Source organism: Leucopleurus acutus (assembly GCF_964270905.1).
Source record: "Leucopleurus acutus genome assembly, chromosome: 8".
Taxonomy (NCBI): domain Eukaryota; kingdom Metazoa; phylum Chordata; class Mammalia; order Artiodactyla; family Delphinidae; genus Leucopleurus; species Leucopleurus acutus.
This window is the reverse complement of record NC_139151.1, coordinates 25,628,466-25,642,558: the sequence shown is the minus strand read 5'-3', so window position 1 is coordinate 25,642,558 and position 14,093 is coordinate 25,628,466. Positions and strand designations below refer to the sequence as shown.

General features: G+C 38.7%; 1 protein-coding gene across 1 annotated transcript in view; it reads right to left on the bottom strand.

Moving 5' to 3' along the window:
• Window positions 1–14,093, bottom strand: part of ALKBH8 (alkB homolog 8, tRNA methyltransferase) — a 79,586-nt gene that overhangs the window by 45,739 nt on the left and 19,754 nt on the right. The window lies entirely within an intron of this gene.

Here is a 14,093-nt window from a genome sequence, read left to right as displayed (position 1 = left end):
ATGTGAATTTTAAAAAGGCATGTGACAGGGCTAAAAAATATTTAAATGAACAAATCAATCCATCTGAAAAATAAATATGACAACCAAATATCAGTGGGATAATATAATTTAGCATAGTACCTTCATTAAAGGTAAACTTGGCACAGTACCTGGCATCAAAGAAAGCATTCAGTAACTGTTACCTACTATTATTAATAATAATATTGGATCAAATTAGATAATACACATGAAAATTCTTTGTAAACTATACAAAATTATACAGATCTAAGCTGGTTTTTTCCCCTTCTCATCTGCCATTCCAATCTAAGTATGGAAAATAAAGTAAGATGATCGAATTTAATTTTCCAAACAATTATCTGTTCCAAATGATGACATATAATTTCAAATAGTCATACTCCAAAAGCATTCTATTTTATAAACACTGTAGATAAATTCTGAAGTTTTGGGTGTGAAATGAAACTTCCCTGAAACGTATAAATAAAAGATGGACTGACAGACAGAGGGTGGTTAGATGAACAGATATTTAATAAAGCAAGCATATTAAAATGTTAACTGTAGCATCAGGTGGTGAGTATATAGGGATTTACTGTATAATACTAACTTTTCGGTGTGAAAATTTTCATAATAAAATGTTAGGAAAAGGGGAGAAAACCCCACTGTGGCCCATTTTTAAGCCATTATATATAGGCTTCAATTTTCTGAATAGACACTAAGGTCCACACATAAGAAAAAATAATAGCGTATTTATTAATTACATTATTAGAGATGATCAGTTGTGGCTTAAAGGAATGAAAACTGTCTGGGTGAAAACTCTTGATGGGAAAATATTCTGAGAGACTAGACTATAACTCATTCATTAGACAAATATTTATTAATCACTGTGTGAGGCATCAAAGACTCCAATGGTGAATAAGAGACATATTCTCTGCCCACCTAGAGATTACAGTTTCTGGCTAATTAATATTCCACATGTTTTAAAAATACAAAATACATATATATTTGTGAAATTCAAACACATCCCCTCCTATCAACAGAGTAATGATTTTAAAATAGGGAAATCTCAGTTTAAACAAATGATTAGAACTGACAAGACAAATACAAACATGACACTAATTAATGTGGAAACATTTGTGCTGAAATATAAAAGCCAAGTTTCAAGGAAGAAAAATACACTACCAAATAATCCAAATGTTATGGGAATTATGTTAGAAAATGTACAGAATACTTATTAATGATTATAATTGATGATTATTGATTTACTAGAGAAGCTCACAGAACTCAGGAAGACAGTTTACTTACTGTTTATCAGTTTATTATAAAAGGATATGATAAAGCATACAGATGAACATCAGATGCAAGAGATGTATAAGACAAGGTAAGGAGTACAGAACATCCATGCCCTCTCTGGGCACACCACTCTCCCAGCACCTCCACGTGTTCATCAACCTGGAATCTCTCTATACTACTGGGATTTTTATGGAGGCTTCCTCATGTAGGCATGATTAATTATTAACTCCATTTCCAGACCCTCTCCCCTCTCTGGGAAGTTGTTGTGAATTTAAGGAAATGACTCTTATTTATAAAATTAAATGTACATTTTCTATGAAAATCAAATTTTCCTTAAAAGATTCCATCATAAAAATAAAGTATTATCAATATCATCACAGTATCTGTATCTGAAATATAATGCTTGTGGGACTTCCCTGGTGGCGCAATGGTTAAGAATCTGCCTGCCAATGCAGGGGCCATGGGTTCGATCCCCAGTCCGGGAAGATCCCACATGCCGTGGAGCAGCTAAGCCTGTGTACCACAACTACTGAGCCTGTGCTCTAGAGCCCGTGAGCCACAACTACTGAGCCCACGTGCCACAACTACTGAAGCCCACATGCCTAGAGCCCACGCTCTGCAACAAGAGAAGCCACCAAAATGAGAAGCCCATGCACCGCAATGAAGAGTAGTCCTCACTCACTGCAACTAGAGAAAGCCTATGCGCAACACAGCCAAAAATAAATAAATAAATAAATTTTAAAAATATATAATGCTTGTTAAAGGCCAAAAAAAAAAAAGATTTTTTTCAAAAATTCACTAAGGACTCACAATAAATAGTGCTTGCCAGCAACTGCTGAATCATTCTGCCCTGTGACAGCTTTGTTCCACAGGAGCTTTTTCCAATTATTCTTTCTGGCTTTACCTATATTCTTTATTTTCTGAGATGGCAGAGTCAATAAAGATCAAGTTCCCAGCAAGCTCATGGTAAGACAGGAGGGAAGGGGGCAGGGCACAATCATTAAAAGAATGACACAGCCATTGAGGATACAATAAAAACTAATCCGCCTAATTAGGCCCAAGATGGCAGAAGATTTGACTTCCAGTAGACCTTGAGCCTTATTATAATGCATTAGCTTATTGTAACACATTAGCATGCTAAATGACACACCCATAGGCACAATGATGGTTCCCAGGCTGACCACAAAAGGCCAAAAAGTGGGCTGTGGCCCAGTTCCTGGAAATCTCCATCCCTTCTCCAAAACAGTTAGAATATTCCTCCCACTCGTTAGCATATGTAATTACCCAGCCCATAAAAACTAACCACCCCCACAGCCTGGGACCCCGGTCTCACCTTCTGAGACTGACTACATTCTGTCTATGGAATGTGTCTCTCTCTAAACAAACTTTCATTTACTATGGCTCGCCCTAGAATTCTTTCCTACGTGAAGCCAAGAATCCTCATTTGGTAGCTCATCCCAGGAATTCACCCAAGACCTGGGACATGACCATTCTCTCACACTCCCTTCTCCTCCAACAATGGGGCATGACTGAGGGTAATGTTCAGTTCAAAGCAAACAAACAAAAAATCTTAGACATTCTGATCTTATAAAACCTTTAACACAACCAAAATACAACAGAAAAAAAAACCCAGACACAGCTATCACTCAAGTATTTACTCAAATAAAGATAAGATGCAGGGACTTCCCTGGCGGTACAGTGGTTAGGACTCCGGGCTCCCAATGCAGGGGGCACAGGTTCAATCTCTGGTCGGGGAACTAAGATCCTACATGCCGCATGGCACAGCCAAAAAAAAAAAAAAGAAAAGAAAAAAAAGATAAGATGCATAACAGAAAGTACATGAAACAGATCTCCTCCATGTTGGCTAAACAGGAAAATGAAAAAACATATTGCTACTGGGAACACTTCTGAGAAAGAAGACAAACTTAATCCTGATCCTTATTGGTTAAAAATAGGCTGAGACCTTTAATCTTTTGAAACCCTTGAGGGTATATCAACAAGAGACAATAAGAGGTAAAGAATGATGTGTGATTTATACAGAATGATGAAAGCTGAGAGGACAGAAGTGACTATATTTAGCTGGAGAAAATATTTCATACCTGAGAATTTAGCAGACTAGAAAGAAGTCCACCTGTTTCCCATAGCCTGCCAAATCTAAGTTGCCCTAACTGGACCCACCTGTAACTGAGCAGGACCCTATGGGGTCTTCCTGGGACAGACCCCTCCCCCATATCGTCTGTCTTAGCTCCTCTCTGAAGTACCAAGATAATAGTATCTGACGCATATTTCCTGAGTTTTTTACATGCTAAAACCACCACCAAAGGAAGAAATTACTTAATGATTATGAGCACGTAGCCTCCAAACCATCTGGCACCTAAGGATTGATCACCATTAATCAATCAGAGAACTGTGCAGAAGCTGATCACATATCCTGGGACACCCCTCCCTCACCTTGCCTTTAAAAAAACTTTTCTGAAACCCTTCAGAGACTTTAGGGTTTTAGAGCATGAGCCACCCATCCTCCTTGTATTGGCACCTTTACAATAAATGCTGCCCTTTCCCTCACCACAATCCAGTGTCAGTAGATTGGCTTTACTGCATGCGGGCAAGCAGACCCAAGTTTGGTTCAGTAACAAAATGAAGTAAGTTTGCTTTTTATTTTAAACAGCAAACAAGTGATTCCACATACCTCATCATGGCCATGTCTGCCATGTCTGGACACGTGAGAAAGGAGAAGAGGAAAAAGGGAGACAGACACAACTGCAAGGATACAAGACTGAAGCTACAAACTACTTACAAAGGAAGAAATACAACAATATCAAAAATGTCTGTTAACATACGTTCCCTGGATTCATAAATATAGAATCCCACCATATCATGAGATAATTAGTCCATTGTGAGGGAGAAGAGCAACCCTGAACATTTTTAGTAAAACAAATATAACTTTTTGTCCTTCTACAAAAGATGACACTCCCAGAAGTATACTTTCCTAAGCTGAAAAGTAGCTGAAAGAGAAGCTTGTGGTATACCATATTTTTCCAAAGCAGAGGAGTTAATAGGAATTTTGCCTAGGATATGTTGGAGACCAACAGCTGCTGTCAGTGACCTTTAAATCTCCTACCTATACTACATAAGTCTGCTTAGTTTCCATCCTTTAAGAAAAGTTAAAATCAAGGACCACAACAAACCAGTTTCCCAACACTAGGAGCCATGAATTCATTTGCTAAATTCTTTGAAAACTGGAATCTCAAGATTACCAAGTCTTGTGAAACTCAAAGGAAGGAGACAATGGCAGTAACAACACACTCTGGAATCAACACACAGCACATAGGACCTCCCATGTAAAAATGACTAAAGAAAGAAAACGAGCTCTGCTCCCTTGTCCTACAGTCAGAAGCAATTTTCTAAAGTACAGGCCTTAATAGTCTTATCAAGAGGGGGAAAAAGATTTCATACATGAAGTTGAGATGGTACCTTACGGCATATAACAGTGATCTGCAAGTAGTAGATGCAGCAGCTAAATACCATTGGGGCCCAAGGAACTTATTTCTCACTGCTTCTGAGAGAGCGTGTAAGAAGCTGAGCATCATTTCATGTTTCTAGCGTGAAAACTTTCCTAGTTGATCAGATACCATGAATACATTTAGGGGACATACCTGGGAACTTGTCTACAGTATTGCCTATGTGAAACAAGCAAAATTAGATCCGATTAAAAGTTTAAAAGAAAACACCACAAACAAATCTACTCTAGAGCACAACGTCAGCAAATTCTACCTTTCAAACACAACTCTACCTTACAAAACTAGGTCTCAACAGCTGAATAATAGATTCTGCCCTCTCTTCCTCTTCAGCCCCAAATACAGATGATTTTTCAATGGTTTTATATGGCTGAGCTCAAGAGGAATGTAAAATTAAAAGAAAAGGCATCTTTTAGTTTAATGGTCTAAGCACATTGCCAAATGCCATAAAAGAGAGCAAAATATACATTGCATAACAGAAAAATAAGCTTGAAAATGAACAGATGCCCAATTAGAGGCACTTTAGCCATCACTGAATATTCAATAGCTTAAACACCTATGAGATAATATGATCATGCTTATGTGTTTGCACTGAGACCACTTGCTATCAGCTCTCATTTATCACACTGTGGCTTCATTTGTTTGCAGGTACTGTGAAGTGAAATCCACCACCATCCAAATAAGGACTCTCAAAGCAAGATCAGTCACAAACCACCTCAGTAAAATTAAGTTTTCCTTTGTACATGATAAGGCTACATAGGTAATGAAACATTTTAGCTTAAATAAAAATTTTTTGGATTTTATCCTCATTTACTTGTTAGATTCTGTCTAGTAGATTATATTCCACAAATATTTTGGGGTGAATAAATGAATGAATAAGTTCATCATAAATAATTTATTTGAAAATATAGGTGGTGTATCGTACATTTTTGGAGAGAAGGCTTCCTAAATTCCATTTATTTATGTCCTGGGCTTTCCTCCTTAAGCAAAATAAATCACCAGATTCATATACACAGATAACCCAAATAAGACAGCTAGCACAACAAGAACAATAGTAGTTGTATGTATATCTATTCCTGAGGACCTGGCTATTCCTCATGAGGAAAAACTTACTATAGTACCTACCTCAGGCCTAGCATAGAATAGGTGATTGCTACACAATGAGGTATCACCTCACACCTGTCAGAATGGCGATTATCAAAAAGAAATAACAAGTGTTGGCATGGATATGGGAAAAATGCAACCTTGCATGCTGTTGGTACGAATGTAAATTGGTTCAGCCACTAAGGAAAACAGTATGAAAGTTCCTCAAAAAATTAAAAATAGAACTACTATATGATCCAACAATTCCACTTCCGGGTATTTATTCAAAGGAATAAACACTAACTTGAAAAGATATGTGCTCCCTCATGTGCATTATTTACAACAGCCAAGACATGGAAGCAACCTAAATGTCCATTAATGGATGAAGAAAATGTGAGATACACACACACACACACACACACACACATTATTCAGCCATAAAAAAGGAGGAAATTTTGCCATTTGCGACAACAGGGATGAACCTAGAGTGTATTATGCTAAGTGAAATAAGTCAGACAAGAAAGACAAACATTGGGTTGCCCAAAAAAGTTCGTTCCGGTTTTTTCTGTAAGATGTTATGATCTCACTTACATGTGGAATCTAAAAAAAACATAACAGAAGCAGACTCAGATACAGAGAACTGGTGGTTCCAATGGGGAGGACGATGGAAGGATGAGTGAAATAGGTTAGGGAGATTAGGAGGTACAAACTCCCAAACTTACAAAATAAATTGGTCACGGGGATATAATGTACAGCATTACAATATTATTGACTATATTCTGTATCGCAACATATGGCAACTAGGCTTATCGTGGTAATCCTCTTACAACGTATAAAAATATCAAATTTCTATCCTGTACACCTGAAACTAATATAATACTGTAAGTCAATTATACTTCAATTTTTTTAAAAAAACTGGAAAAAAAAAATATATGCTTCCAGAGACACCAAATGGAGAAAACAATTACAGCAGATTTTCAGTGCAACTCGAGGTAAGTTTTCCCCTCTTTACCAGTTTTAATTAAAAACTATAGAGGGGGGCAGAGTCAAGATGGCGGTGTGGGAAGATGCAGAGTTCACGTCTCCCCATAACTGGGGCGTCTGCCGGACTCTGCTCGGGGAGCCTAACACCCAAGGAGGATGGTAGGATGTGGGGGAACTGAGGCGGGGAGAAGTGGAGTTTGGACAGGACCGGCACCGCTGAGGGGTGGCTGAGAGGGGAGAGGGGTTCCCACGCCTGGAGGGACCCTCAGGGGCTCGGATCAGGGGGGAGTGGGCCCAGCATTTCCCCTACCACATTGGCTGGGGAAGTCTGCCTGGTTCTCAGGCCGGGTCCTATGCCCTCAGAGGTCCCCTCCAGGCTGGGTTGGTCCTGGGGGAGTAGGAGGGAAGCCGGGAGAGAAGGATAGACAGGCAGAAGGAGCCCTCAGGACCAGAGGAGCAGGAAAGGAGCAGAGGGCATTTGCCCCTCCCACTTGGGCACGGGGAGCCTGCTGACCTCCCAGGCCAGTCCCCCGCCCTCCAAAGCCCCCTCCAGGCTTCATGGGCCCTGGGGGCATATGAGGGAGGCCAGGGAGATCAGCAGAGGCAGGTGGAAAGGGACCTCCAGGACCGGAGGAGCAGGAGAGGAGTGGAGGGCGTTTGCCCTGCCCACTCAAGCCCAGGAAGCCTGCTGGGCTCCCAGGGCAGGGTCCCCCACCCTCTGAGACCAGGGGCAGGAGGCACTCCTGAGCCCCTTCTGTTCTGTTGAGCTTAAGCCCCAGCCCCCACCCCACCACAGCCTTTCCCAGCCCTGTTGGTCCTAAACATAGGCCCACCCACTGCCCAAACATCACCCCTGCTTTGGCCCCACCCTCCACAGCCAAGGCCTTTCCCACCTTTTCTCTTCCTTTTTTTTACCATCCCGCAGAACTTGCAGGATCTTGGTTCATGAGCCAGGGGTCGGGCCAAAGCTCCTGCAGTGGGAGCTCTGAGTCCAAACCACTGGACTAACAGAGAACCTCAGACCCCAGGGAATATTCATCAGAGTGAGGTCTCCTGGAGGTCCTCACCTTAGCACCAAGACCCAGCTCTACCCAACAGCCTACAAACTGCAGTGTTAGAAGCCACAGGCCAAACAACTAGGAAGACAGGAACACAATCACACTCATTAAAAAAAGGAAAAAAAAATGAGAGAGCAAAACAATATGTCACAGATGAAGGGGCAAGGTAAAAACCTACAAGACCAAATAAATGAAGAGGAAATAGGCAATCTACCTGAAAAGGAATTCAGAGTAATGATAGTAAACATGATCTAGAATCTCTGAAATAGAATGGAGACACGGATTGAGAAAATACAAGAATGTTTAACAAAGATCTAGAAGAATTAAAGGACAATAAAACAGAGATGAACAACATAATAACTGAAATGAAAAATACACTAGACGGAATCAATAACAGAATAACTGAGGTAGAAGAACGAATAAGTGAGCTGGAAGACAAAATGGTGGAAATAACTGCCAAGGAGCAGAATAAAGAAAAAAGAATGAAAAGAACTGAAGACAATCTCAGAGACCTCTGGGACAACACTAAATGCACCAACATTCAACTTATAGGTTCCCAGAAGAAGAGAAAAAGAAAGGGTCTGAGAAAATATTTGAAGAGATTATAGTCGAAAACTTCCTTAACATGGGAAAGGAAATAGTCACCCAAGTCCAGGAAGCACAGAGAGTCCATACAGGATAAACCCTAGGAGAAACACACCAAGACACATATTAATCAAACTAAGAAAAATTAAATTCAAAGAAAAAATATTAAAAGCAGCAAGGGAAAAACAATACATAACATGCAAAGGAATCCCAATAAGGTTATCAGCAGATTTTTCAGCATAAACTCTGCAGGCCAGAAAGGAGTGGCAGGATATACTTAAAGTGATGAAAGAGAAAAACCTACAACCAAGACTACTCTACCCAGCAAGGATCTCATTCAGATTCGATGGAGAAGTCAAAAGCTTTTCAGAAAAGCAAAAGCTAAGAGAATTCAGCACCACCAAACCAGCTTTACAACAAATGCTATAGAAACTTCTCTAGGCGGGAAACACAAGAGAAGAAAAGGACCCACAAAAACAAGCCCAAAACAATTAAGAAAATGGTAATAGGAACTTCCATATCAATAACCTTGAATGTAAATAGATTAAAGGCCCCCCAAAAAAGACACAGACTGGCTGAATGGATACAAAAACAAGACCCATATACGCTGTCTACAAGAGACCCACTTCAGACCTAGGGACACATAAAGACTGAAAGTGAAGGGATGGAAAAAGATATTCCATGCAAATGGAAATCAAAAGAAAGCTGGAGTAGCAATACTCATATCAGATAAAATAGACTATAAAATAAAGACTGTTACAAGAGATAAGGAAGGACACTACATAATGATCAAGAGATTAATCTAAAAAAGAAGATGTAACAATTGTAACTCTTTATGCACCCAACATAGGAGCACCTCAATACATAAAGCAAATGCTAACAACCATGAAAGGGGAAATAGACAGTAACACAATAATAGTGGGGGACTTTAACACCCCACTAACACCAATGGACAGATCATCCAAACATAAAATAAATAAGGAAACACAAGCTTTAAATGACACAATATACCAGATAGATTTAATTGATATTTATAGAACATTCCACCCAAAAGTGGCAGAATACACTTGCTTCTCAAGTGCACATGGAACATTCTCCAGGATAGATCCCATCTTGGGACACAAATCAAGCCTCTGAAAATTTAAGAAAATTGAAATCGTATGCAGCATCTTTTCTGACCACAACGTTATAAGATTGGAAATCGATTACAGGAAAAAAACTGTAAAAAACATAAATACATGGAGGTTAAACAGTGCACTACTAAATAACCAAGAGATCACTGAAGAAATCAAAGAAGAAATTAAAAAATACATAGAAACAAATGACAACGAAAACACAACAACCCAAAACCTTTGGGACACAGCAAAATCAGTTCTAAGAGGGAAGTTTATAGCAATTCAATCTCACCTCAAGAAACAAGAAAAATCTCAAATAAACACTCTCACCCTACACCTAAAGCAACTAGAGAAAGAAGAACAAAGAAAACCCAAAGGCAGTAGAAGGAAAGAAATCATAAAGATCAGAGCAGAAATAAACTAAATAGAAATGAAGAAAACAATAGCAAAGATCAATAACACTAAAAGCTGGTTCTTTGAGAAGATAAACAACGTTGATAAAGCCAGACTCATCAAGAAAAAAAGGGAGAGGACACAAATCAATAAAATTAGAAATGAAAAAGGAGAAATCACATTTGACACCATAGAAATACAAAGGATTATAAGAGACTACTACAAACAACTATACGCCAATAAAATGGACAACCACGAAGAAATGGACAAATTCTTGGAAAGGTACAATTTTCCAAGACTGAACCAGGAAGAATTAGAAAATATAAACAGACTTATCACAAGTAATGATATTGAAACCATAATTAAAAATTTTCCAACAAACAAAAGTCCAAGACCAGATGGCTTCAAAGGCGAATTCCATCAAACATTTAGATAAGAGCTAACACCCATCCTTCTCAAACTCTTCCAAAAAATTGCAGAGAGAGGAACACTCCGAAATTCATTATATGAAGCCACCATCACCCTGATACCAAAACCAGAAAAAGATATCACAAAAAAAGAAAATTATAGATCAATATCACTGATGAACATAGATGCAGAAATCTTGAACAAAATACTAGCAAACAGAATCCAACAACATAATAAAAGGATCATACACCATGATCAAGCAGGATTTATCCCATGGATGCAAGGATTCTTCAATATATACAAATCAAGCAATGTGATACACCATATTATCAAATTAAGGAATAAAAGCTGTATGATCATCTCAATAGATGCAGAAAAGCTTTTGACAAAATTCAACACCCATTTATGATAAAAACTCTCCAGAAAATGGGCATAGAGGGAACCTACCTCAACATAATAAAGGCCATATATGACCAATCCACAGCAAACAGCATAAGCAATGGTGAAAAACTGAAAGCATTTCCACTAAGATCAGCAACAAGACAAGGATGTCCACTCTTGCCACTCTTATTCAACATAGTTTTGGAAGTCCTAGCCATGGCAATCAGAGAAGAAAAAGAAATAAAAGGAATACAAATTGGAAAGAAGAAGCAAAACTGTCATGTTTGGAGATGATATGATACTATACATAGAGAGTCCTAAAGATGCAACCAGAAAACTACTAGAACTAATCAACAAAATTGGTAAGGTTTCAGGATACAAAATTAATGCACAGAAATCTCTGGCATTCCTATACACTAACAACAAAAAAATCAAAAATATAAATTAAGGAAACACTCCCATTTACCATCACAACAAAAAGAATAAAATACCTAGGAATAAACCTACCTAAGGAGGCAAAAGACTTTTACTGAGAAAACTATAACACATGATGAAAGAAATCAAAGATGACATAAACAGATGGAGAAATACACCATGTTCTCGGAATGGAAGAATCAATATTGTGAAAATGACAATACTACCCAAAGCAATCTACAGATTCAATGCAATCCCTATCAAACTACCAAGGGCATTCTTCACAGAATTAGAACAAAAAATTTTACAATTCATATGGACACAAAAGACCCCGACAAAGAAAAATGGAGTTGGAGGAATCAAGCTCCTGATTTCAAACTATACTACAAAGCCACAGTAATCAAGACAGTATGGTACTGGCACAAAAACAGAAATATAGATCAATGGTAAAGGATAGACAGCCCAGAGATAAACCCACGCACATATGGTCACCTAATTCATGAATAAAGGAGGCAAGAACATACAGTGCAGAAAAGATAGCCTCTTCAATAAGTGCCAGGAAAACTGGACAGCTACATGTAAAAGAATGAAATTAGAACACTCCCCAACACCATACACAAAAATAAACTCAAAATGGATTAAAACATCTAAATGTAAGACCAGACACTATAAAACTCTTAGAGGAAAATATAGGTAGAACACTCTATGACATAAATCACAGCAAGATCTTTTTTGACCCACCTCCTAGAGAAATGTAAATAAAAACAAGAATAAACAAATGGGACCTAATGAAACTTAAAATCTTTTGCACAGGAAAGGTAACCATAAACAAGACGAAAAGACAACCCTCAGAATGGGAGGAAATATTTGCAAATGAACCAATGGACAAAGGATTAATCTCCAAAATATACAAACAGTTCATGGAGCTCAATATCAAAAAAACAAACAATTCAATTAAAAAATGGGTGAAAGACCTAAATAGACATCTCACCAAAGAAGACATACAGATGGCCAAGAGGCACATGAAAAGATGCTCAACATCACTAATTATTAGAGAAATGCAAATCAAGACTACAATGAGGTATCACCTCACACCAGTCACAATGGCCATTATCAAAAAATCTAGAAACAATAAATGGTGGAAAGGGTGTGGTGAAAAGGAAGCCTCCTCCACTGTTGGTGGGAATGTAAACTGATACAGCCACTATGGAGAACAGTATGGAAGTTTCTTAAAAAACTAAATATAGAACTACCATATGACCCAGCAATCCCACTACTGAGCATATACCCTGAGAAAACCATAATGCAAAAGGAGACATGCACCACAATGTTCATTGTGGCACTATTTACAATAGCCAGGACATGTAACCAACCTAACTGTCCATTGACAGATGAATGGATAAAGAACATGTGGCACATATATACAATGGAATATTACTCAGCCATAAAAAGAAACAAAATTGAGTTATTTGTAGTGAGGTGGATGGACCTAGAGTCTGTCATACAGAGCGAAGCAAGTCAGAAAGAGAAAAACAAATACCGTATGATAACACATATATGTGGAATCTAAAGGAAAAAAAAATGGTACTAATGAACCTAGTGGCAAGGCAGGAATAAATACGTAGACATAGAGAATGGACTTGAGGACATGGGGGAGGGGAGGGGAAAGCTGGGGCGAAGTGAGAGTAGCGTCGACATGTATACACTACCAAATGTAAACAGCTACTGGGAAGCAGCAGCATAGCACAGGGACATCAGGTAGGTGCTTCGCAATGACCCAGAGACATGAGATAGGGAGGGTGGAAGGGAGGCTCAAGAGGGAAGGGATATGGGTAGATGTATGTATGCATATGGTTGACTCACTTTGTTGTACAACAGAAACTAACACAGTACTGTGAAGCAATTATACCCCGATAAAGGTCTGTTAAAAAAATAAAAACTATATAATGGGACTTCCCTGGTGGTCCAGTGGTTAAGACTTCACCTTCCAGTGCAGGGGGTGCGGGTTCGATCCCTGGTCAGGGGGAGCTAAGATCCCACATGCCTTGTGGCCAAAAACGAAAATATAAAACAGAAGCAATATTGTCACAAATTCAATAAAGACTTTAAAACTGGTCCACATCAGAAAAAAACAACTATATAATGAACTTTTAGGGTGTTGGAGGAACACTTAGGCCCCATTTTTTATATTTCCCTAGGAATGGAGAGAATCTCTATAGGAGTGAAAGTAATAAGAACAAACCTCGCTCTTCTCCATTCCTTAACTTCCAACTCCCCAGGAGAGAAGGCACCTCAGCTGATTGGTTAGCCTGGAGCCAAACCTGCTTGGATGAGCCCTTTCCTCTCTCTTTCTCAAATCCCGCTGGTTTGCAGAATCTAATTTATGCTTCCTCATGTCCTCTGTTATAGGGGCAGCCTCTGCCTCTATAGGAAAAGTCTCCAGTTGTACCAGTGTAAAGGACAGTATGTCTAATTCATAGGTGAATTATTAATAAGTCCACTTGGCTACAGATCCAAAGCCATGATCTTCCATGTTTTCTCAGTAGTTAAGTTGACAGTCTGATATTCATTTATCTTTCATTTCATTTCTCAATTGGTTACACAGAAGGAAAAAACAAAGATGTTCTTTACTGGTCCCCTAAAGCTACAAGCCAGGATAAGAGGTAAAATTAAAATAAACCAGTCAGAGAAGAGCTCTTTTCCCTTCCTGTCCTCATTATTTTTGAAAGCACTTAATAAGAATCCACACATGTAGTTGATAAGATGGTTGTCTTATCAAATACACTAGCTCTGTAGTCACATTATCAACATAATCACACAAGCTCAGCAAAAGTTAAAAAGCCAAAGCACTATAGTTAGTGATAAGA